The sequence below is a fragment of the Phyllostomus discolor genome, chromosome 4 (assembly GCF_004126475.2).
Source record: "Phyllostomus discolor isolate MPI-MPIP mPhyDis1 chromosome 4, mPhyDis1.pri.v3, whole genome shotgun sequence".
NCBI lineage: Eukaryota > Metazoa > Chordata > Mammalia > Chiroptera > Phyllostomidae > Phyllostomus > Phyllostomus discolor.
Genome location: NC_040906.2, coordinates 83,626,390 through 83,649,922, shown reverse-complemented (window position 1 = coordinate 83,649,922; position 23,533 = coordinate 83,626,390). Strand labels below are relative to the sequence as shown.

General features: G+C 36.6%; 1 protein-coding gene across 1 annotated transcript in view; it reads right to left on the bottom strand.

Annotated features, from left to right (window-relative positions):
* Positions 1-23,533, bottom strand: part of CNTNAP5 (contactin associated protein family member 5) — a 959,167-nt gene that overhangs the window by 909,083 nt on the left and 26,551 nt on the right. The gene's annotated exons all lie outside the window — the stretch shown is intronic.

The window sequence follows — 23,533 nt, the reverse complement described above, 5'->3', positions numbered from 1 at the left end:
GCATTACTCCTGGTGTCCAGGACATAGAAACAACTGAAGTGTCCTTTGATAGAGGATTAGATAAAGAAGATGTGACACACACACACACACACACCCTCCACATTATATATATACCACATTATATATATATATATATATATATATATATACCACATTATATCACATTATATATATGTGTATGTATATATATGTATATATCCACCATAAGAATACCATCCACCATAAGAAAAGATGAAATACTGCCATTTGTGACAACTTGAATGGACTTGGAGAATATCATGCTAAGTGATAAGTCAGTCAGAAAAAGCTAAAAACCATATAACTTCACTCATGTGTGGGGTATAAAACTGAAAGTAACCTATGAACAAACAAGACAAGCAGACAAACAAAAATTCATAGATACAGACAGCAGTATTTTGGTTACCAGAGGAAAGGGAGTTGGGGGGAGTAGTGTAGGGTAAAGGAGGCCAAATACATGATAAAGAAAAGAGATTTCCTGGCTGGCGTAGCTCAGTGGATTGAGCATGGGCTGCGAACCAAAGCATTGCAGGTTCGATTCCCAGTCAGGGCACATGCCTGGCTTTGCAGGCCACGGCCCCCAGCAACCGCACATTGATGTTTCTCTCTCTCTCTCTCTCTCTCTCTCTCTCTCTCTCTCTTTCTCCCTCCCTTCCCTCTCTAAAAATAAATAAATAAAATCTTTCAAAAAACTTATTCCTGTTTAAAAAAAAGAAAAGAGACTTAATTTGGAGTAGTAAACACACTATGCAATGTACAGATAATGCATTATAGAATTATACACTTGAAGCCTGTATAATTTTATCAACCAATGTCAACCCAGTAAATTTAATTAAACAACAACAAAAAAAAGACCCAGAAATCCCAGGCTAAAAGAAAAGGGGACAAGCCCTGGCTGGTGTAGCTCAGTGGATTGAGCATGGGCTGCGAACCAAAGTGTTGCAGGTTTGATTCCCAGTCAGGGTACATCACTGGGTTGCAGGCCATGACCCCCAGCAACCACACATTGATGTTTCTCTCTCTCTCTTTCTCCCTCCATTACCTCTCTAAAAAATAAATAAATAAAATCTTAAAAAAAAAGAAAAGGGGACAGAACAACAGAATAAAAGGTTCTTTTGGCACCATCCTGTCTGCACTCTTCTCTCAATGTAGTAAATCTCTCTTCAACTTCCTTCTCCTTACCCTCACTTGATTTTTTTATTTGGTTTTGTTACTTATTTCTCTCATTTTCTCCAGGTAGTTCTCTCTAACTACCATAGACTTGATAGTTAACTTTTCTACTGGTCAACTTGGTTTGGCTATACCCACCAAGTTTATTTATAAATAAAAGTAAATGTAAGGTTTTTGAAACAAAAATGTTTTTGTTTCAAATGATGATACTGAATAATATAGAGTCACTGGACCTTTTAAATCAATAGAAACTAATGGCCCTCATTTCACCAAACATCAAATCTTTTCAATAAAAGGGTATTTTGAACAATAGTATCAAATCCTCCTATACACTCTCCTCACTCAATAAGTTTTTCAGAAAAACACAACCTAAGATTAAAAACTGTAGCTGAATTTATGTGCTACATAAATTCAGTGGTTATGTAGTGGTTAGTCAAAAATCATCCCCTCTTCAAAAGAAGAAAGATATTTATGCCCTAATCTGCAGCTTATAGTTTCCTTATATGACAAAAACAAAACAAACAAACAAATAAGCAACAACAACAAAACCAGTATCTTGCCCTGGCTAATATGGTTCAGTGGATTGAGTGACAGTCTGTAAACTGAAAGGCTGCTGATTCGATTCGCAGTCAGGATACATGCCTGGATTGTAGCCTGGTCCTCTGTATCTTAGGGTGGTCAAGAGGCAACTGGTCGATGTATCTCTTGCACATTGATGTTTCTCCCTTTCTTCATCCCTCCCTTCCTCTCTCACTAATAATAAATAAATAAAATCTTTTTAAAAACATGCAACAAGAAACCAGTATCTTTATGGGCGTGACTAAGTTAATGATATTGAAAGAAAGAAATTATCTTGGATTATCTGTATGGGAGCTAAACACAAGCACATTTATCCTTTTAAGAGCTAGGCACAGTTTTTTGATCCACTCATTTACTGATGGGCACCTAGGCTGCTTCCAACACTTGGCCATTGTAAATTGTGCTGCTATGAACATTGGGGTGCATAGGTTCTTTTGGATTGGTGTTTCAGGGTTCTTAGGATATAATCCTAGCATTGGAATTGCTGGGTCAAAAAACATATCCATTTTTAATTTTTTGAGAAAATTCCATACTCTTTCCCATAGTGGTTGTACCAGTCTGCGTTCCCACCAACAGTGCATTATGGTCCCTTTTTTTCCACAACCTCTCCAACACTTGTTGTTTGTTGCTTTGTTTATGATGGTCATTCTGACTGGTGTGAAATGGTATCTCATTGTGGTTTTCCGCAATGGAATTCTATGCAGCAGAAAGAAAGAAGGAGCTCCTACCCTTTGCAACAGCATGGATGGAACTGGAGAGTATTATGCTAAGTGAAATAAGCCAGTTGGAGAAAGACAAATACTATATGATCTCACAAATATGTAAAACCTAATCAACAAAACAAAGAAACAAGCAAAATATAATCAAAGACACTGAAATAGAAAACAGACTGACAGCGTTCAGAGGGGAGAGGAGAGGGAATTTCAGGGGAATTTCAGGGGAAAAGAGGAAGGGTTTACAGGAACAAGTATGAAGGACACATGGCTAAAAAAAAAACTAGCGGCGGGTGGAAATGGGAGGGAGGAGGGGAGGCCTGGGTTGGTGAGCTGGGATGGGAGTATAAGATAGAAAATTGTACTGCAATAACAATTAAAATAAAATTTAAAAAATTCTAGCCAAAAAAAAATAAACAAATAAGAAAGAAACAGATACCAAGGATCAAAAAAATAAATAAATAATATAATCAACTACATAAATAAATGTGATGGTTGGTCAAAGACAAAAACAAAAAAAAAGCTAGGCACAGAGAAATTTTACACACAGGAGAGAGTGAGGCAAGCAGCCGCAGGAAACTAATAGGTTATCTTCCTAGACTTTGCATATTATCTCAAGTATTTTTTTGTTTATAGAGTTAATTCAAATCCACAAACACATTTCATGAGTACCTACCAAGTAAAAGGCATCTGTAATTCAGATTTGATTAAAACAGAGCTCCTGTCGCCCTGGCTGGTGTAGCTCAGTGGTTTGAGTGCAGGCTGGGAACCAAAGTGTCCCAGGTTCGATTCCCAGCCAGGGTACATTCTTGGGTTGCAGGCCATAACCCCCAGCAACCGCACATTGATGTCTCTCTCTCTCTCTCTCGCTCTCTCGCTCTCTCGCTCTCTCTCCCTTCTTCCCTCCCTTCCCTCTCTAAAAATAAATAAATAAAATCTTAAAAAAAAAAAAACAGAGCTCCTGTCTTATTGATATGTTTCTAGTCTAAACAAACAGGTGAATCGGTGTATAAATTGCAATATAGAGTAATCATGCAAATTCTGAAACTTGGTTAAAAACAGTAACATATTTGCATAGCAGAATACTATTTGGTCATTTAAAATGAGGTTGTAAACAAATGTATTGATATAGAAATATGTTCACATGTATTGATATATTAAAAAGACCATACCATTAAATCATTTTGACAGTGCATTGAAAATGTTCAGGAAGCATATGGTCCAAGGCATGGTTCATAATTTTCTATGGTTGGTGGGCTTATCGTGATGAGTTTCTCTTTCTTTTGGTTTTCTGTTTTCCAATGCCCTGATTTTTAATAATGAGAAAACAATACAAGTATTTTTTGCATTGAATTTTTTCTGAGTTTAGTGCGACTTAGAAGCACTATCAGAATAATAGCATAACATACAAGAGGGATCTTGGAACACTGACCAGGTAGCATATCTCTCCATCAAAGGTTCCAAGCACAATAATGGAATTATATCTTCTCCTAGTGACAGGGGGCTTGGCCACCTAAAGGAGTATATTCCATATTTTTTTCAATGCTCAGAAGACATAAACCATTGATTTATTAACAGTTTTCAAAGAGAAAAATACTCATCACTAGATTAAATATGCATATCCTAATCTCCAATATTACAATGAAATAAAGTCTGTCTTAGATTTTAGGATATATAGTAATTTCAAAATGTAACCTGGGCTTATTCTGTGCTCTAGTGTAAAGTGAAATCATTTGGATTAAACAGAAGCATTCCAGAGGTTTACTGTGGGTGTCCATTGCCCATAACCCTCCACAAAGAATGTGGGGGGAGGATTGCCACACTTCTCCCACCAAGCATCCTGTCCCCACCAACCCTATCCTCACTGCCCTCTCTCATCCTTTTGTTTCCACTACTGCTTCACAAACACTGTCACAACAATACCCATGGTAGCTGAATAGAGATTTTGGACTCTCAGCATTGAGGCAGTTACAGACACACATTCCTATGACTTTAGCAAAGGCTGCTTTGAAATTCTACCTTGAGAGCATAGCCACTTACTGTCAATGGCTTCAGAAAGCATTTCTCAATTTGAAACCAAAATCACACTGTGAACACATCATCTTTTTTTAGCTTTATGAAGCAGATGGACTTTAAACTGATAAACCTTCAGGTGGAGACTAACATTAGTATCAACACTCTGAACTAAACTGGATTTTTTCCACTTTTGACTATGAATCATCTAGTTTGTGAATTATAGCTTAGCCATGTTAAACTGAGAACACCAACCATGAGAATAAGTGGCTGTTACTCAGCACTTGAATTCCTATTTCTATTGTTCATTACTACTATTCTTCTCGTGTTCTAAATTAGGACCTTTTGTGTTATTATGACAAGTTCCATTTCCCTGAGCATACAGCTGTTTTTATGTATGCAAAGGCTACATTTATACAATTCTTTAAAGAATTAATAAGTTCCAGCTTCAAGATGTGGAAACAGGTACTCAGGTGATTTAAAGACTAGATCAAAGTAAAGAGGTTTGAAATCAGTCCAGCTGACTTCTAACCCCAGCTCTTGATGAGGCATTGATGTCTATACTGACACTCCAGCTCACCTGTGGCTATGGACAGATCTCCTGTTCTTTGTACCCACATAATTAAATTGAATAATTACCTCAACAGCACATAGGGATCAGGTAGGACAAATTGGAATGGTATTGGCTAGGAGGAATGACATGGCTCAAGGTCTGAATCAAGAACCCCCACCAGTGTTATATGCATATTCCTTTTAATGCTAGTCATTTGTTTGATCTTAGGAGAGAGCAATGAGTAATTAATCACTATTGTTTTGCAAGAACTGTAACCAACTTTATCTAACATCAGTGTCTGTGCCTGTCCTGGACTATCCACAACCTCAAATGATCCATTGTTTTGGTTAAGTAAGGAGTGACCACTCTAGGCAGGCACTAGAGATTATAATAGTAAACAAGACAGTCTAGAACATGCAAGAATAAAATGAATAAGCAATTATTCTAGAATGAGAAAATTTTAGTACAGAAGAACTGTTGAAGCAGCCTAGCAGAAGGGAGCAATCTAAACAAGGAGCAGAAGAGAACTGTCACAAGGGTGACATTTAAGTCAAAACCTGGAGGGTGATAGAAGTCAGACTGTCATGAAAGAATAGCACTCCAAGCAAAGTGAAAAACATATATGAGGACCAAATGGCATACAAGCATTTGAATTCATTAATAGGATTTCAAAGAGATTCAAAATGGCTGAGGCCAAGTCTGGTCAAGAGAGATTAGATAATTGGTGAATAATGATGTGGGATAGGTAGACAGAGTCTTGATTATTGAAATGTTTATAAGCTATTTCTTCACAAAGCAATGACTTACTGTTGAAAGTATATATTTCTTAAGCTAGAAAATGGCATTATAAAATTTGTATGGCACAGAATAAAATAGAAGAGTAAAAAAATGAATGGATGTAGGTGACCAGTGAGAACCCTGCAGTAGTGACCACTATGCAAATATGGCAGTGTGAACTAGGTTGATGTCATTAGAAATGAAACAAAGTATGCAGGGTATGAAGGTCATAAGATTGACAAGATTTGTGATTGATTAAACACATTGAATGAGGGAAAAGAAGGCTTATTGCCTAGATTGTTCTTTTGCCTGAAAAAACAACTTTGAATAGAGAGCAAGGTCAAGATGAAGATTCTGTCATGCAGAAAAACAAATGCCTGAAAAACAAATTATCATATCCTTACAACTATTTACCGCCATCAGATTGTGATCTTAATTCTTGGTCTCTAACACAGATTTGATACTCATACATGGTGTGTTATAGTCATTTTGCCATAAGTAGTAAAAACCCCAAATCAGATACGCTTAGTAAAGAAGAGTTTTGTCTTAGGTATGAAAAAGTCCAAAGGGATAAGTTTTACAGCTAATAGATTTAGCTATTCCATTACATCATCTGGTGTGTTCTTTCTTTCCATATATACTTCTCTTCTTTCTATGAATATCAGCTTCATTTTAAGTATGATTTTTTTAGTGTTCACAAGATAGTTTTCTGCAGCAGTGGAAGCAACATGTTTTCTCATTTCCAGGGGGAAAAAAAAGCCCAACTTCTCTTTCCCAGGAAATATAGCAGATTTTCATGTTCATCTCATTGGCTCAAATGCACATAGGTCCACACATCTCTGAACAAATCTCTCTAGCACTTTACATAGACATCTTTCCCCAGACTTATTCTACTTCTAGGACAGCAGTACTTCTATTTGGGGATCTTCATTTCCATGTCCATTATCAGTCTTAAGCATAAAGAATTCCCAACACCTTCTCAGTCTACACCTCTCTGGTTCCTTTAATAGTCTGATTATTTCTTGGAGCAGAATCTTCATCTTGACCTTACTCTCTATTCAAATAGTTTTCATAATAACAAAAGTTCTCATCCCTTGGCTAGATAACTTTTGTAGCACCTTAACTGGATCGCCATCCTCAGACCCACTTCTCTGCACATCTACTTTTTTTAAAGATTTTATTTATTTATCTTTAGAGAGGTAAGGGAGGGAGAAAGAGAGAGAGAGAGAAACATCAATGTACAGTTGCTGGGGGTCATGGCCTGCAACCCAGTCATGTACCCTGACTGGGAATCGAACCTGCGACACTTTGGTTCGCAGCCCATGCTCAATCCACTGAGCTACACCAGCCAGGGCTTTGCACATCTACTTCTTACTGTAATTGGCCAGTAAATCCTGCCAGGCCTGCCTGCTACTTTAATCATATGAACTCCAAGCTAAGACCATTTGTGTAAGAGTCAAATAATTGACTCTCCAGTCCTCTAATAGATTTCAATTACATTTCACCAGGGCACATGGCTAGAGTTTGCTTCCTTACAGCTATAAATGAGTGTAAGACTAAGTTTCTGCCAATGAAAGAAAAGCATAAGTTGATTATATATATATATAGATATATATTTTATATATCTATATATATATTTTCATCTTGACAAGAAGCTCCATCTCACAGGATGCAACAGAAACAATCTTGAAATCCTACACCTTCATAATCTTGTTATGTGTTATACTGGTTTGAATGGTATATATTTAAATGGATTAAATTGGAATTATTAATTAATTGAATAAATGGCTATTAGTCTTGCTAGACTCTAGGAAAAGACTTTGGTTTATTTTCCCCTTATATTCCAGGCATGACATATAAATAGACTCAAAAAGTTTTGTTGAGTTTAAGATGTGCTGAGTACTATATATCTGTCTAAGTGCTTTTATAATTCTCATTTTTGTTATACTTTAAAATTATTTTTGCAAACTATATCTTAGTAAGAACAGGGACCAGACCTTTTTATTTTGTGGCTTGTTTTGTTAAGAATAAAGGTTTAAGTATATACTTTTGGAATAATTTAAATTGAAATTATAGAATTTAGAATCATAAAATATAAAAGTTATAAGGAATCTAGGAAATTATCTAAATATTTTATTTTATAAAAAGGAAAGTTATACTTGGAAGTGTATACTAAATAACCTAAGATAACATGACTGGATATTGCAGATCTTAGAAATATAATTGATCTTCCAAGTCCAAACTCAGTGTTAAATGAACTTTGCTATGTGTTGTGGATTTCTACCAGTTTATAATCTAGCATTTCTGAGCTCATAATTTGTCTGTATCATATTTTAGGCCATATAGGGATTTTTAAAAAGAAAAAACAAAAATATCATTGATCTCCAGTTTCTCTTGATTTTTTTGCTAAAATAAGACAGCCACCAAAAGAAAATCATTATAACCCAGAAAAAGAAACAAAAGTGTAACAAGATACCCAATAATAACATGCATCTGTTATCACTAAGGTTAGAATACTTTCCAATCATTAAAATTAATCACAAGTGAATAACTATGATATATTTTCCCCAGAGACTTTTCTGCCGATGTGGAAATAGAAATGTGAATACTGGCTTCCTCATGGACAAATACCAGAAGAACCCAATTTGTCTTTCTTACAGACAAAACAAAAACCTTCACAAAAGAAAGGGATTCCATGTTTTAGTGCCCTACTTGACTTGGCCATGGTTAAGCAGTAAGGATTTCTCACACAGACAATACAGAAATTTCTCTACCTCTATCTCTAAATCTGTGGCCACAGCTCTGTCTTTAGTCATGTTACATTCCATGAAAAGTCTTTCAATTGTATCTAAAAAGTTTTTGTTAAGCATCTACTATGTGCAGAATACTGTAATAAGTACTCCAGTGTGTGTGGGGTGGGGGGGCAGGGCATAGATTAAAACATGGTTCTAGCTTGCAGTGAGAGAATGGTTAAATAAGGACCCACATAAAAGGCTAGTCACTTCCATACTCTATATACACAGTTCCAGGGAATCACAGAGAAGAAGCATAGAGTTTGTCCTAAGATCACAGACCAGGATAGTTTCCTGCAATAGAAAACTTCTGAACCTAATTTTAGGAGGTAGAAAAACTGGAATTAGTTAGGCAAAGGTGAAGGGTGGAATTCCAAGCTAAGGGAAATAGCAGAACAAAGGCACAGAGAAGTAGATTTGGGGGTGAGGAAGAAGAGGGAGGAATGTATAAGAAGGATGGTTACAATAAAAGTAGGAGAGTAGGTATGAGCCAAATCATGAAGAAACCTGTGTGCCAGAATTAGGGGCTTGAGATATAACCTGTATGAGTTGAATGTAATTAGAGGTGTTAACCAAATAAACAACAATCAAATACTCCGTTAAAAAAATGCAGTGGGCAACACAATCCCTAGAATTAGATGATGGCATAAAGGTAACCCTGAAGGAAATAATTCCTCTAGAAAACTGTGGAAATAGCCAAAATAAGGGATGAAAAAGCTCTGGACTAGGTAGAAGTATGTAGAGCAGAAGATGTCAAAAATATTTAGGTGGTAGAATCAATCAGAATCATACTAACTACATGTGAGGATGGTGTAGAGGGCAGAGAAAAGTATGACTCTGAACTATTACATTTTCTTGATCTAGGAAAATGGTGCTAATCATTAAGATAAAAACTCAGGAAGAGAAACAGTAGGTTTTGAAGAGCAGATATTAAATTTGGACATACAGTAGAGACTGGAATTAGGGATTCAACACTAAATCCAAGTCTGATATTTAGTTGGGTGGCCTCGAGTTAGCTATTGAGATTTTAGTTTTATCTTTCTTCTTTGTCAAATGGTGTGTTTATGTCTTAGATTTAAAACCTAATGTCAATTGTTTAGCTATTCAATTTTTTACTTTTCTAGTTATTTTATTATAACCTGGAAGAGGACAATATCTAGTAGAATGCCTTCCTCTATGGTCTTATTGCATAAAGTGATCAGAGATATGCCCTACAGATATGGGGATTAACAAGCTTTTCGAAAGCCTGCAACTTTCTTATTTTTCTTTACTCATATATTTAGGGTCAGAGTAACTTCTAGCAGAAAAAGTAAAATGCTGAATATCAGTAGAGAGATCAAACATAAGCTAAAAGGATTACCAACCATTGCACAAATCAAAATCAAATTTTAAATAATTTATGTAGGCAAAAAATGTGTATTTTGATGAATTAAAGATACCAGTTAAGATTCTCTGCTTTAGAATACATTTTTTTTATCTTTCTAAGGGAAATACAATAATGTAACAAATACTAAAGCTTTGTTCAATAGGGCACAGTCAGTAGAATTTTAGGATGAATCACAGTGGATACATCCACTCCAGTATTCTCTGGCCTTCGAGAATATGCATTTCTAGTGGAGAGAGCACCTAATATCTAAGCAAAAAACTGAAGAGAAAATGCACACAAACCTGTGGAAAAAAGGCAAGACAAGAATGGTACTGCAACCCAAAAACACTTGTGGGACCCCTCAGACAGACTTGAACTGACATGGCCGAGCCCATCCACTGTCAAGTCGCCACCATTGGCATGATTTTCCTGGAATTGGATCCTACAAAATACACTGAAAAATTTAACTCAGTCATTAATCTACTTTGACTGATGTCAAAGTCTTCATTCAGGTGAGAAATCATAGCTCCTGAGTCCCTTAAGAGAGTTTGATTGGAAAGTCCTACTTTATATTGTATATTTTTGAAACTCCAGGTATGGAATTTTTCTTCTGTAAGAAATGCCTATTTTGCTTACAATGCAAATATGTTTGGAAGTGTTCAGGGTTGGTCTCCATCATCACATATTCCAGAAAGACAATGCTATTACTTTGGGGGTAGGTCACTTAGCTAACAACGTTTTTTTTATGTATTCATTTCTCTCTTCATCCGTTTATGCATTCATTCATGTGGACACTCATCCATGCAGCTGTATTTAAGAGAAAACCTGCATTGGTTGGAAGTCAGGTATGAAACTGTATAAATTACTTAACCTCACTGTGTCTCTCTTTTCTTTTAATACCAAACAGGAGTAATACTGTTACCTGTGTCATGAAATTGTTGTGAGGATTATGAGTTAATAAATATAGTGTGCTTATACAGTGACTAGAAAATAAAAACCACTCAACAGACCTCAGTGATTATTGTTCACAGTATAAGTATCTGTGTTATGTTTCATCTCACTTCATTCTGACTGACTGCCCTCTGTCTTAGAGATTGTAGGATGAACTGTGCTGTATTTTTGCTTATAATACAGTCAGAACATAATTAAAAAATAAAATCACAGTGATAATAAAAGAGTATACATTAAGTACTTATTCACTATGTACTATGATGAGCCTTTTACATGTAATATATCATTTAATTGTTTGATCCAATATGTTATACAGTTCCTGTAATAGAAAATGACACACCCAAATTTCCCATTACCTATTCTGCACAGCTTGTTGGTATATTGAGTTACAGAACAAAGGCAAATTGAAGTTGCCAATGGATTCAGGTGCCTAATCAGGTAACCTTGAGATAGATTTTTCTGAGTTATCTGGATGAACCTATCTAATCATAAGGGTCCTTATAAATGGAAGAAGATGGCAGAAGAGGAAGCATCAAAGCAATGGCAGCAAGAGGGCTCAATCAGATGTTGCTGGCCTTGATGTAAGGGAAAACAGCCAGTGGCAAAGGAAGTCGGTCAGTGTCTAAGAGGTAGGAGAGGCAAGAACACAGATTTTCTTCTAGATCTTTCTGAGAGAGATGAAGTTAGTTACAGTGACACCTTACCTTGATTTTAGCCCATGTGAGACTCATTTCAGACTCCCTGGAAAAGAGAACTGAATGAAAATTTATTTGTATTGTTTTAAGCCATCAAGTCTGGTAATTGTTACAGCAGCAATAGAACCCTAATACACTGTGTTGTGTTCATTGATTATGACTAAACAGAAGTTGCTATTGTACCAAATATACTCCTGGACAACAGAATCGCTTAAGAAATGTGTTTTGTGGTTGAGGAGATGAGAAAGGAGCATGGATAGTAATCTCTGAGAAGAAAATGAGCCAAGGGAATGAGAAGTCTGGGAAATGATGTTTGTAAGGTATGCTTAGGGTACCTGTGGGTTTCTGGAATAACTGTGAGGTTCTGGAGTAGGTGTGGAATTCTGGAGTAATGGTGGCGTTCTGAAGGAGCTATGGAGTTCTAAATTAACTATAGGGTTTCAACTGCAGGTAAAGAAGAAGGTGAGCATTTTCAGAATCTCTCCTTTGTCATTAATATGGAGAATATTTTTATGAGAGGAAGGGTATAAACTTAATTTTTAAAATTATTTTAAAAGGCAAAATTAAAATTCACTGATCATGGAGGAAAAAAATTCCTAGTGAGGTAAAAGTCAGCATTATTTCTTTTTTTCAGGTCAGTACATTTCCTGTTTTATTTATTTTTATTAATTGAATTTATTGGGGTGACATTGGCTCACAGAACCATACAAGTTTCAACTGTACAGCTCAATAAAACATCATCTGTACATTGCATCATGCACCTATTGCCCTAAGCAAAGCTAAGTCTCTTTCCATTCCCAATTTCCTTTCCTATGCTCATCTCCACCTATCCCTGCCTCCCTTTCCTTCTGACCATCATCACCCTATTGTCTCTGTCTGTTTTATTCATACATGTGCTTTAGCTAAAATCCCTTCACCTTCTTTCATCCAGGCCTCCCAAACCCCCCTCCCCTGAGACAGCTGTCAATCTGTTCTATGTATCTATACCTCTGTTTCTATTTTCTTTGTCAGTTTATTTTGTTCATTAGATTGCACATGTGAGATCACATGATCTTTGCCTTTCTCTGACGGGCTTATTTTCCTTAGCAAAATAATATCTATGCTGTCACAGAAGGTAAGATTTCCTTCTTCTCTACTGCTGCATGGTATTCCATTGTGTAAATGTACCATAGCTGTTTTATCTACTCATCTACTGATGGTCACCAGGGCTGTTTCCAGATCTTGGCTACTGTAAATAATTCTGCAGTGAACATAGGATGCATATATTCTTTTAAAATCTCAGCATTCTTAGCAGTAGAGTTACTTGTCAGGGTCATCTGTTGAGATGCTCAAGCAATGTGCCATCAGTGGTCACAGACAGACCAAGGTATTGATACTGATTTTTCTTGAGGAGAAAAGCAGAACCTGCCTAAATCAAGCTTTAGCCAACTGCTTATAAACAAGATCTGCCTCTGCCTTTGAACTGGGGTGCTGGGCTGATATTTTCATGCTCTAAGATGCAAAATATTGCATGAAGCTCTAGTGTAGAACATTCTTTTTTATGTACATTGAATAAATGCTCTCCAAAGTCCAGCTTATTTTACCTCTATGTGAAGAGTTAAAGAAGTGGAAGAAAATTATCAGAAACCATATTTATTGAGTTAATCTTAGTCTCATTTATTACCTCACTTAATCTTCACCACAGTTCCACTGTCAGACATTATGTCTTTTCAATGTATTTGGAGAGGTATAGCACAGATCATAAATCAATTATGAAACAAAGCAATCAGTTAAGAACATGTGAAATGGCATGGGCTAGCTAAGCCAGGATTGCAAAAGAGAAGACGGAGGTCTATATTTGCTGCCATGGCTTTAGAGGGCTGTTCTCTAGAGGAACTAAGAGTCTAATTGTGGCTCTCAGAAAGGGAGAATGTTCTGTTTCAGGGATGGGAGAAGGAGGTGATTCTGGGCAAAGGAAGAGCATGGACAAAGTCTTGACACTGGGAACATGATAGCAAATCACAGATAAGGACACTAGGATGGCTAAAGAAAGCTCAGCAAAGAGGGTCAACAAAGGAGGAGAGAGTCAAATATAAAAGACCTTAAATCCAAAAAGGAAAATTTGGACCTTAAACCACTAAAATTTGGAAACATCTGTGACAAAAATATCAGAAAAGTAACAGACTGTAAAAGGATAAAAAACACGATCTATGAGTTTCCAGATAAGGACCTATTGTTGCAATCTCTTAGGAATATTATCCTCAGCTATAATTTTTATTTTGTAAAGTAAGTAAACGATCTGGTATCTCTCCTGGTCACTTCTATAAACAGTTTTACTTTGCATAATTTAATGAATATTTATTGTGTTGGGCCCTCTTCTAGGCAATGGAGTTTAAAGATGATGAGGTTTTTTTTTTTTATTTTCTTAATGAAGTCATAATCTGGATTGCTACAGAGCAGCACATAACATACACACCAACAAGACTTCTAGTGAGACAGAGATAATTTCATTACCACCACTGCCCTGGATGATGAACACCTCTGGATTTGAGGCTCATTTTCGGAGTAACACACAGAGAATCCTCTAAATTACTAATGTGTCCCAAATTCTTCTATTATCAGACTTTCCTTTCTCTTATGTCAAGCTTTATGGAGCCCCCTAGCTGTCTGTATACCTATTCACAGAAACACAATTCCTGACACATAGTAGGTACCCCCACAATGTTTATCTGAATTTATGTTTACAATGATATAATATGCCATCTCCCCCTAAGGGAAGTACTGCATTTTAACAAGGAACTTCCTTGTTTTAACCATAGAAACAAAATGACCATGGTAAAAATTTCTGGCTCTTTGTAAGATTGTGGGGGAGATAATTTTATAGAGAGATTTTAAATGTTTATTAAATCATATTATCTAGTTACTTAGAAACAGGAGGAGGTAGGGTGATGACTTTTCAGCAACTACACCTGAAAGAACTTGGCCTAATTTAATCCTGACAATAACTCTGCAAAGTATATCTTGTTTCTCTCTTACAGGTGTAGATACCAAAATTACGTGACTTGCAGAAGCTCACATAGACAGGAAGTGGCAGAACCAGGATTCAGACTAAAGTCTGCCAGATGCCAAATTTCAGGTTCTTGTTCCACACAGTGGCAGACAGTTCCAAACTCATGTGGGCCCATAAAGCAGGCATGCACACAGGTGTCTCCTAAATAAGCTACCTGAGTTTATGCTTCAGACTATCTATTGTTGCAATTTATGACAGGACTTTAATTGTTTCTCAGATGTAAGTATAAGTTCTCCTGTTGATTACAAAAGGAGCTTCTCATGAGCATTTGAATAGTCACAGGTTCCCCAATATGATTTTCCTTGGTAAACTGTCACCTCCTTCCACTTCACAAATTAATGTGATCAAAGCAGGCCTTTGCAGTAAAACAAACTCACTGAGGTATTTTTTCTTTGAGAACTGCTTAGCCTGATTAATCACTACAGATTTCTTTATCTTGCTGGGTTTCTGGTACAAGTGGATGCAGGCATCTCTTAACTTTGAATTGCACTGTGTGCTCAGACCCAGAAAGGTATAGGGTACAGTAAAATATAATTCTTGTTAAGCTTCTCATATGTGTGAAGACTTAAATGTGTGGAAATAAATCAACCACAGAAAAAGCCTTAACAAAAATAGACTATTAGTTTCATAAAAAATTTAAAACATTTTTAACTTCTAATTTTAAGGAATCCATGCTTGCAGAAAGAGGAATTACCACAAGTACAATATTGCTTCTCTCATGTAATTTTATTCCTGCATTTTGTATAGCATCCATTAGATTTTTTATTTATTGAGCATACACTGTGTTGGCATTCATAGGCTGTTGTCTATGAAGAACTTGCAGCCTTTTTGAAAGACCAGTGTCAAACATGTATCGAATAATTTTCTGGTGATGCCAGACAGAAGATTGTCAAAGCTGACAAAAACAATGCCAGAGAAATGAGAATAATGGTTAGTCAACTTCTCCTTAATGGCTCTATGAAAAGCCAATCTGCTTCATACCATGATAGAAAACATATAAAATCACAGGAAATAGATTTACTGAGTGACTGATATGGGCCAGGTAACCCAATAAGCACTCCTGCTTAGTTTTCTCTACCACCATGGCCCTACAAAGTTTCCATCATTATCTCCAATTTATAAAAGGGAACCCTGGGTCAGGGATGATTCCCTAGGCATGGTTACATTGTTAACAGCTCACAAAGCCAGAACCCAACCCTATTAGTCCGATCTGAAAAGCTGTGCCCATTCCAATACAGGACATGGTTTCCCTTTGGGGAAAAAGAGAAAAAGCACAATTTTCTGAAGAAATTTGTTATGATTAGAGTCCTTTAGTTATTTACTAGTTGCTGACAGTTATGTGATATATATGTGTCATTTCAACACACAGTGAATCCATTTTATAGTTAAAGCTTTAGAATACAAACAAACAAATCTAATGAGTCCATTATTTTTAATAACACTACTAAGGAAAACTTTACTGCTTAAGAGGAAAGAATAAATACAGTAAGTAAAAAGTGCACTAGTATTATTGAAAATACACTATTTGTATTATTTACAAACAAGGAGCAATAAATATATTAGTAACTAAAATTTCAATAAGATTTTGGCAATAATATTATTCATAATAATTTTACTTCTATAACTTTAAAAAACTCTGCAAAATAAGCAATAATTCTATCACCAGAGTAGGTGGGACAATAATTTACCTTGAAGAATACCAGGAATACAGACATGGACCAATTAAATATTCTTGACAGATTGGATCATCAGGAAGCAGTTTGCAAAAGCACTTACTTAGAACATCAGGATTGGACAGGAGGACAAAAACTTTCCATATAAGAGTAATATCTGAATTTCAGAAAGTCATTGATAAATAAGGTTTAGCCTATTGGACTGATAACATACAACTGGCAGATATAATGACTTAAAGAGAGATAATTGTTTAATTAACACATGATTTTTAGCACCTAATACATGCTGTTAATCGCATTTAAGTGTTAGGAAGCTTCTAGGTTGGTGAGGAAGACTGACCAATAAACAGACACTTAAATATTGTAAGATGTACAATACTTTTAACTCTCAGACCATACAGGAAGATGAGGGATTGTGACTTACTGATGCTCTTGGATTTATGGAAGTATGAAATGTGGGCATTTGTTTTAAATGGGTGGTAAGCTAAGAGCCTTTGGGAAGCCCTAATAAGAGAGAGATGATTGATGTGAGCTAGACTATGAAGGACGAAGAAGTGTTGTAGGTGAATCAGGAGTAGAAGGAATTTGACATTATGCAAAGGCATAATGGTATGAAGAATTAAACCATGTGGCAGACATGTAAGGCCTATGGTAGAATGGTTGACAATGAGGTTAGTTAGGCAGTCAAAAGAAGATCAGGCAAAGCTTTATATACAATTCTATGGAATTAGGTCTTTTTCTGGAGTTAGATCCAAACATTAGTGTGCATAAGCATCAAGCAGCCACAAGATTCTGATTCAAGAAGTCTGCATTAAGTCTAGGAATTAACATGCTAAATAATCTTTACAGTCTGTTTTACTTCTGGTGTTTCTGGAATCTCTGGTACTTATAGGGTTGCAATTCTAAAAGACACTTTTGTGCAATAACTACTAAATTGTTTTAACTGGGAGAGTTGGCCATAATTTGTCCATTTGTAGATTGAATTAGAAATTCAAAAAATGAAGAGAGATTAAGAAGGCAATATGCAGGAATTGAGACTGTTTGTTAATTGATTACAGGTAGTGGACAAGGAGGAGAAACAAATCAAAGATGACTCCTGAAAACAGGTGCTGCTATGCAGTAAGTAAGAGAATGTACGTGCTTGACTGAAGAAAGAGATGAGTTCAAAATGGGCATTCTTATTGCCTGTGTCCCTTCCAAATTATGATGTCAGTTCATGTAACAGAGCTCATGAAGTCAGCATTGGACATAAAGATTTAGTAATTTGTAAGCTATTAGTATTATCTAAGTCAAAATCTGGGTGAGTAAAGAACACAATAGCATCAAAGAAAGCAAAGATGATTTAGAATTTTGGAGAACATAGCATTTGGTAGAAGATAAAAATTCGTAGGAAAGGAGACAAAGAAAGAAATAAAGAAAAGAAAAAAGAAAGAAAGAATGGAAGGAAGGAAAGAAGGAAGGACGGAAGGAAAGAAGAAAGAAAGAAAGAAAGAAAGAAAGAAAGAAAGAAAGAAAGAAAGAAAGAAAGAAAGAAAGAAAGAAAGAAAGAAAGAAAGAAGAAAAGAAGAAAATGAGAAGGGATAACCAGAAATAGACAGGAAAAAAAAAACTAGAAGAGAGAGAGGTATCACTGAAGGAAAAGTAAAGTGAATTCTGAGAGGAAGAGAGAGAGGGAGAGAGAGAGAGAGACTTGTCTATTGTAAGAAAGTCCTGTTGTGATGCCCAATTTATGTTCCCAATGTGCTGAAAGTCCCACTTGATGTGTATTGTCATTTTGTGTTAGCACTCTATGTGGCAGGGAAAGTTATTCTAACATTACAAAAGATGTTGAGACAGAAAATATTTAAAGTGTTCAAGTTTACATGGGTTGTATTAGGAAAAGCTCCGTTTCAGCCCCACTTCTGCCAAGCCTGAGAGCCTATGGCTTTTCCTCAGTCACATGCTGAGTCCTGGAAAGTTGGATGAAATGAGTTTCAGGAACCTCATATCTAGTAGATAGAGGAGTGAATGACAGATGGCACATTAGAGGTATTTCATGTCAATGATTTTTTCTAAAACTTTATTTCTGAAAACAAAAGAAAAGTAACATGAGATGAAGAGATGCTAAATTAAGGAGGTAAAGCTAAGGCAGGTTTTAATTCAAAGGGGAAAAAGCAGAGAGAGAGAAGATGAAGACACAGGAGAGAAAAGCATAGAGGTGCTGTTTTTATAGTTACAGGGAAGCCATATTTATAACAATAGCAGTGGATATTGGAATGGTTAAGGAAAGTGAACTAAGTACAGAAATAACCATGTTGTTAGATGTCAAAAGAAAGAATTCAGCCATATCTTACCAAATAGATGGTTTCTATTTTTCTAAGTTCTTGATGACTTAGGAGATATTAACTAAAAATATTGTTGTCTCGTGGTAAAAAAATTGTGTTGTGTGTGTGTGTGTGTGTGTGTGTGTGGACTTAAATAAAGTGAAGCAAAAATTGGAATAACACCTTAGGGCACATGGATGACCAAGGACATGTATAAATGCGGGCAGGCAGTTTAAGTGGTTCAGCTCAGGATGCGGACAAATGGCCTGAAATGGACTGTGATTGTCATGTAACTCTAAGAAACTTGTGGAAAAACCAGATGTCCACTTTAGATTACTCCTGTGTTCCACCAGAATGTCACATACAATTGGTTAGGAATAGCTGCATCAGAATGTTCTGGGGACAGTCATGAATAATGTGATATTTGAGGTGGACTTTGAAAGTTGAACAGAATATACACTGATGGAGAGGAGTGAGAAAGAATAATTCAAGAGGCATTAGCAACCAGAAATATAGAATAAAACATTATCTGAAGGCTAGAAATTAACACGGAAGTGTTGAAGGGAAGAGGAGGAGAGGGATATTATTGAGAAAAGTTAGAAAGTGGAGTTAGGTGTGTTTCAGTTTCTGGAAAGATCCAAAAAGTTGAACATCACCCTTTGTCAAGGATTTTCATGTAGGAGAATGTTCTGCATGGCATGGGCCCAGCTCCCACTCGGAGATGCACAGGACCCATGCCCATGGATAGGTTCTCCCATGGGGAATCAGGCCTGCAATGTGCCTAGACTGCTTTGAGTCTTGCTCTTGCTAAAAAACTCCCTCACCCTGAATTGAGGACATTTACTGCAAAGTAACTTCCTAAAACCCATGCTAAACCTTCCAAGGGTGAGTGTAACCAGTTCAATCACTTTTCCCTTTTCATTTGCAAATATCCCTCTTCTGTAATGTGATTAGTGGCATTGGCTCCTTTGTTTTCTGTAAAAGGTAACCACCTAATGTGAACCTGTGCATAGTAAATGAGGACCATCCTGTAATGTGCTGAGAAACCCAATAAAGGCTGGTCAAGGCAAGGGCCGAGGCTTTTTCTCCTCTTGAGAGAAAAGCCATGCTGTCCCTTTTCCTCCACCAGACTCAGTAGTCCCTGTGAATGTCTCACTTCATCCATAATAATGTGGACACTGTGGGCCAGTGTCTGCATCATTTTCAAAGCAGAACCTCACCACTGGCATCACTAAGCATCATATTTTTGACTTTACAGATGATCATATTCAGCTATCTGATGATGTCAGGATAAGGAAACAAAATTTGCTTTGCTCTTTCTCTGTGTTAAAGAGACTTTACATACAATATATCTAACGTTCACATTGATAGAGCTCATGCTCATTTTGGCCAAGGTCACACAGATAAGAAGCACAGGGTGCCAGGTTCATGTTTCCACCTATTCAACTCTGTTCATAAACTCTGGTACATACATAATTAGTGGAAACATATTAACATGCATTTAAGGAGAGCCCTTCTGTGTACAACAAGTCAGACTCTCTCCTTGTCCTGATTTAAGAAATAATTTTTGGAAGTCAAGGAATAAGTTCAGAGGCTGTTGCAAAGAGAAAAATGTAAAAGTCAAGTATTGTTTTGGAGGCAATTTTGCTCAGGAACTAATGGAAAGTGCTTGAGTGTTGTGTGTTGTATTTTCCATAGCTCAGGAAGCTATGAGAACAGTAGCTACCATGATGTCTGTGGCCATATTCTGCTGCAGTAAATCTAACATTTGAGCAGCAATGACCCCAAGGAATTTAAATTTCTATCTTACATCCCACCTTCTTCATGCTTTCTGAACTCTTATTTTTTGTAAGTCTTATTTCCAGCAACTTTTAGCCAGGTTACTTAAGGTGGGTGATAGCATTGCCAGCTGTTCAAAGTGGACAGGTAACCTTGACTGTTGCTCCTTTTTAAGCATGATTTTGGTTCACCTTTGTCAGGGGCAGGAGCACAGGTGCCTAGGAGCCAGAGCCCTAATGCATTACTTACAATATGTTCTTTAATATTTTTTAAACTGTCCAATATTTCCCTATCACATTCTTGGGAAAACCAAAAGCATTTTCCCATGCCCAAATGTCCATACCATTTCTCCTCCAGATTAAAAATAAATGAGTACAAACATCTGGACCAAAAGCCAAGAGCACAGATTTTCTCAAAAGATGGTAAAGTGCACACATCTATTTTTATGCTCAAATGGAATCATTTCTTTAGCCCCCTTCTTTTCTTCTTTAGTGGTCCTTTGGACTGGTTGAAATATCTATATCTGTATCTGTAAACACAGTAAGTATTTGTATCTGTATCTGTATTTGTTTCCATGTCATCTAACCTACTCTGGTCTTTAACGCCAACATGAAGTTATTTTCATTAAGTAAATTATTCTGCCATTTCCCCTGGCATCATGTTATTTCATTCCAACTCTTTAGCATGGGCTCCACAATTTGGAAAAATTCATGTTTTCCAACATCTTCATAATACAGGAAAGACTAAGAAACAGCTCCTTATATCAGATATTATTATAATTTCTTAAGAAGGTTTTAAGATGAGTAAACACATGCTGTGATGTGCCTTCAATTTATTCCCCCCAAAATTTATTTCCTAGTAATGCAATGTTAGGTTGTGAGAAATTACACAGCAGAGTTACATAAAGCAAGCTTTTAAACAGAATAAAAATAGCTGCCTCAAATCAAAACAGCCATCATTTTTTTGTGTCTGACATTGTACCAGGTATTCATGTAAAGCACGCTATATAATCCTCAAACTAAGCCTATGATATAGGTTATTACCGTGCTTTTTCAGTTGAGGAAACAGACACTCAGAAAGTTCAAACACTTCTTGAATTTGTAAGTAGCAAGGCCAAAATTTCAGTCAAAACCCAGTGTTCTTTCCATTTTTCTAGACCAAGTCTCATGTTCTTTGCTACCCGGAAGTGAAGACTTTGTCCTGATAGCTGATGGTAATTGATTGATTAGACTTGACTTTTATGTATACATATTTAGTTTACATCAAAATAGAAACAGAGTGCAGAGAAAGAGGGGGAGGGCCATGTATATAGATTGCCTTGATCACATAGTTCTTATTTAATTAGTGGGTAAATTTGAGGATCTTTGGTACTGCTTTGTCTTAGCCACATTTGTATAATAAATTTTGTTTTTTTGGCTTATCAGTATGTAGCTCTATTCTTGAGTGCCTCTCAATATGGCCATGACAGCTACATCAATTATAGGCATATCTTAAACATTTCTTGGGCATTTGCTGATGAATAAGAAATAAAGACAAACAGATGGTTTCAGAATAATGTGGTTGTTTCAGTAATCAAGGTATGCAGAGGAAAGTGCTGGCACAGAGGGGAGGGATAATCTAGCCCAGACGGGGTTGGGGGGAGTCAGGAAAGACTTTATAGAGGACATCTGAAGTAAAACTTTAAGGAGAATTGTAGGAGACCATTCTGCATGGCGTGGGCCCAGTTCCTACTCAGAGATGGACAGGACCCACGCCCATGGATAGGTTCTCCCATGGGGAATCAGGCCTGCAATGCGCCTAGGCTTCTTTGAGACTTGCTTTTGGTAAAACTCCCTCACCCTGAATTGAGACAGCAAGTGCTTATTGTAACTTCCTAAAATCCAAGTATGGATTTAAAACTCCCCAATATGTAGTGTAACTGGTTCAACCACTTTTCTGTTTTCATTTGCAAATATCCCTCTTCTGTGATGTGATTAATGGCATTGGCTCCTTTGTTCTCTGTAAAAGGTAACCACCTAAGCGAACCTGTGCATAGTAAATGAGGACCATCCTGTAATGTGCTGAGAAACCCAATAAAGGCTGGTCACAGCAAGGGCCTCAGCTTTTGCTCCTCTTGAGAGAAAAGCCATGCTGTCCCTTTTCCTCCACAGGACTCGGTAGCTCATATGAATGTTTCATGTCTCATCCACAATGTGGTGGACCCCATGAGCCGGAGTCTGCATCAGAGAATTAGAAGTCAGCCAGACAAGGAGGGGTTTATGTTGGGCCAAGCAGAGGAAACTGAAGGAACAAAAGAAGGCACAAATAAATGAAAAGGCAAGGTGTAAGCAGGGAACTTGCAAGAGTTCAGGACAATTAGAACATTAAATGCAAGGCTAATTGCAGGGCTAAGAAGGAGAGCTGAGTTCTAAAAGTCAAACAGAACCAGGACAATAAAAGTCTTGCAGTGGCATGAAGGTACTAACAGAGACAGTTGTGCATTTTATAGAGTTCTTTCTGAACTAAAGTATAAGATGTAGCTGAAAGAGATAGAAAGTGGAAGATCACACCACAATGGCAGTGATATCCATCAAAATGATTATTAATAAGAACATATGCACCCTAATGTTCATAGCAGCACAATTTACAATAGCCAAGTGCTGGAAACAACCTAGGTATCCACCAGTAAATGAGTGGATCGAAAAACTATGGTACTTTTATCCAATGGAACTCTATGCAGCAGAAAGAAAGAAGAAGCTCCTATACTTTGTGACAGCATGGATGGAACTGGAAAGCATCATGCTAAGTGAAATAAGCCAGACAGTGAAAGGTAAATACCAAATGATCTCACCTGTGACAGGAACTTAGAAACAAATGAACCAAGAAAACTTTAACTGAGCACTTACTAGGTACAGAGAAAAAAGAAAGGGCAATCATTAAACAGTATGTGAATATTGTGTATGGAAAAAAATATATATATATATTCTAATGAAATACTGAATTGAGGCATTATAATGTCTTATAATATGCTTTATTTTAAAACAAATCTGGAAACCAAAATAAAAAACAAACTTGGAAACAATGTAGAAAAAATGAGGGGAAAAAGGAATTCTCATTTTACTG